The sequence below is a fragment of the Hesperophylax consimilis genome, chromosome 19 (assembly GCF_061612785.1).
Source record: "Hesperophylax consimilis isolate HC1 chromosome 19, BYU_Hcon_1.0, whole genome shotgun sequence".
Classification (NCBI taxonomy): Eukaryota; Metazoa; Arthropoda; class Insecta; order Trichoptera; family Limnephilidae; genus Hesperophylax; species Hesperophylax consimilis.
Window position 1 is genome coordinate 10,579,390 of NC_142854.1, and position 3,611 is coordinate 10,583,000.

The 3,611-nt window shown below is 35.7% G+C and overlaps 1 long non-coding RNA gene across 1 annotated transcript; it reads right to left on the reverse strand.

Moving 5' to 3' along the window:
• Positions 1-1,619: 1,619 nt before the first annotated feature.
• On the reverse strand, positions 1,620-2,629 carry LOC149414796 (uncharacterized). The gene is made up of 3 exons (XR_016303900.1): positions 2,302-2,629; positions 2,036-2,106; positions 1,620-1,951 (listed from the first exon to the last, which is right to left on the reverse strand). It is a non-coding gene; the product is annotated as an uncharacterized LOC149414796 (long non-coding RNA).
• Between the last annotated feature and the right edge of the window lie 982 nt (positions 2,630-3,611).

The following is a 3,611-nucleotide window of genomic DNA, read 5'->3' on the forward strand; positions in this document are numbered from 1 at the left end:
ATGCGAATTACCTCAGAGTTTCAGATATATGCTGAAAACATGGCTAATAAGCAGAGATACTCTGTATTAGTAATACTTTTGATTATGGCAGTGGTTGGTGATAAATATGATGTATAAGTTGTATTGTAATAAGTAATAATATTATGAAACTATGTTATATTGTAATTGAACATGAACATCCTGTTGACAAACTGCTTAATTGCGGTTTAATGGGATTGTACTTTGAAGAACAATAAAAAAGTTTATATTTAACTATTTTGGGTTCAGAAAAAAAAAAACATCCAAATTAATCAGATTATCAGAAAAACACATTTTATTTTGAGAATCGGATGAATGAAAGTTTTTTCATGTAGATTTTTTTTTATAAAAGCAGCCGGACGCTGATAATTTTTCCATTTTTTTTACAATAACCCCCACACGGGAGGTCTTTAGGAAAGTAATTTCTCTCATGGCCTATGTAATCTTTTGGGATGCTGTGTGTAGGATGAATTTTTAAGGAAAGGAAGGAGAGGAAGTTCTGGGAAGGTAAAAGGTTATTAGTGTTGTAGAGATCAGTGTATCCAGGAGTGATGGACATAAGAATATATCTCTCTCACTGCGGCGCAAGGCGTTAGGTTAAGAGACCAGTTGGAGAAGTCAAAAGCTCTCCCCAAACCAGCCTCTCCGATCTGAAATGCCACGCAGCTGATGGGCAGGCGCATCTTCAACACACCTCACCCGATGAACCCGGCCACCCCTGCTAAATCACCAAACGTATTGAACCACTCGTGGTGACCTGTGACAGAGGTGTTGCTTATCCAATAAACAAACCCGACTCCCAACTTAAATGTCCTTAACCTTTCCCTTACTGTGCTAACACGAGTTACGGTGCTGTGTAGTCACTACACATCTCAAAATAAGCGATTTAATATCGGAAAAATATTAATATTTATAGCTAATCGATTATGTTTATTATATTTTATATCAAAAGTGATAATAGTTGTAATTTAATTGCTGAAAACATGAAAAAACCATCCGCAGATGCTAAAGAAACGTGCGAGCGGTCCACATCTAACGACGGTTCGCGGCATAAATAAACCAATCACTAGATTGATAACTTCGGCCTTTAGTGGGGAGAAATTTTGTCCACGATGACGTCACATCCAGAATTGAGGCATAAACAAACCACTCAGCAAAGTAGAGGAAACAAAAAAAAAAAAAAGCGCGGCCATAGACAATATGATCTTACCTAGGTAGGCACCCAGGGAAGACAATATTGTGCTATTCATCAGCCTAAAATATTATTTTAAAAATAAATTTTAGAAATGTTAACAGATTCTCTCAGGACGACAAGGCTCTAACTCACAAAGTGCGGTCCTGCGAAAATGAGCTATAAGGTATCTTTCCTTACGGCACATTTTCTCAGGACGGCGCTTTGTAAGAAAAATGAAAAACTTTGTTACATGTTGTAAAGTATTTTTTATTTTATTTCAGTAAGATAACAGAAAGAAACAAATAAATTTATAAGCACAAAACATTTTAAATGATTACGAAGTCTGCGACTGAAGCTTTTTCTGGTTTAAATATTCATTTGAGTCGCTAATATTGTTTTAAATTATTAAATATTTCAATTTGAGGATTTAGTCATGAAGTTATTCAAAAAATAATATGAATACAGAAAACATGAGCACAAAACACATCTTAAATTTGTACCAAGTCTGCGACTAAATCTTTTTCTGATTTAAATATTCATTCGAGTCGCTAATATTGTTTTAAATTATTAAATATTTCAATTTGAGGATTTAGTCATGAAGTTATTCAAAAAATAATATGCTTACAGAATTCATGAGCACAAAACACATCTTAAATGTGTACAAAAAACTATAAATATTCTTACGCAGAGGAGCATTGTGTTTCCGTGTAACGGCTGAATTACTGCCGCTGGGTCCCACAGGAACAGGAACACTGATGTCTGAAAACAAAATGATCTTAGTGGTAAGAGGAAAGGAAGAAAAGATCTGCATATTGGATAACAAGTAACATAGAACAGATTTACCTTTGTAATATTCCATGATCTTTTTGGCAGAAGGAACACACCGCTGGTACCCGGTAAGATGTTATCAAGCTCTGAAATAAACATATTTATCGGGTTAACCAAAGTTCCTGAACTAAACATATCATATTGCAAGTAATTATGGTCTTTTATGACATCACACCGTCCTTGTGGAACGCGGACGGGGTCTAAAAGTAAATTCAATTCTTAGGTGAAATTAAGTTACACATTACATGGAACACTGAAGACAAACAAAGGGATATTCACACCTGTATTTTCGTCATAACGGGTTCGATACTGTCTTAAATCTGCATAACTACCAATGCTGGGTAGATTTAAAGTCAGCAGTGCGCATCTTCGAAGGGATCCATTTGGCATTTTTGTTTCTTTTGTAACTTCCGTATTTTGGGTATTTATGACGAGTGGTCTGTCTGTCTGTACACACAACACAGCTTCATAATTTTAGACATTTTCACACAACAACAACTCATGAATTCACGAAAGCAAACAACATAAATAAACCACTCACGCAAACAATCTGAATCTGTCACGATCTGTCAGAAGGACGCAACCATGACGCAATAATGGCGTCACATTGTTTCCGGGGGAAATGGAGCGTAGCCTCTCTCTCTCTGTTACACGGGAGAGAGTGAGAGATCAAACCAGGACGGCTTTTCATTGGATAGTCTGGAACTGACGTCATCAAAAAACCAAAAAAGTGTCGGAGTTATACCCCCCTGGTTCGCGGCCAACTGCTGTGCGGTCGTAGGTATCGATAGTCTAAATCAAAAAGTACAACTGCAGAAGTGTGGATGTCTCATGTTCCCGCATAGCGAATTAAAGCGGGACATCAATAGCGTGTCATTTCCTCGCACACTATTCGCGTATTTAGTATCACACGGTTGATGGTATTGGTGTATTTGCTCCAGATTTTTAACAAAAAACTCTGATTTTTAATTGAATTTGAAAAATATGTAATATATTATTTTTTAATTCAGTGCATAAATGTATAACGGAGGAAAACCTTAAATCTGAACCCAGAATTTATTATATTTATAGAGTTATTAAAGTTATTAGAAGCAATGTGTAGTAAATACACACCACAGATGAGGAAAGGATAAAAATGTTCAATGGACTGACCTGTAAAAAAAAGGTTCCGGTTTTATCCGGATTTTTTCTGACAGTGAACAAGAACCGGAACTCACTGATCCTTCTTTGACTGCGTCACATACATGTCTTCTTTATTTACTCAGTACTTACTTTTCACAGGTAATATAAGCTTCCAATCGTTCACTTTCTGTATAATCCAGCTGTAAGTTCGATATGATATGGCATGTAATGATATTGATCCTAGGTAACCAGAACAATGGGCTAAAGTCATCATTATTTAAAAAAGGTAGTTTGAGACTTTTTTACGGTTGAAAAAGATTTTACTCGATTCGTTCACTAAAAATGCATAGTTTTCGACCAAAAATGGACTCTGATAGTTATATCCCGTAACCCTTCATTTTTTATGTTCAGTAGAAAATGGATAGCCAAAAAATCTGTGCTACGTAAAAAAAAGACTTTTACAGAATAT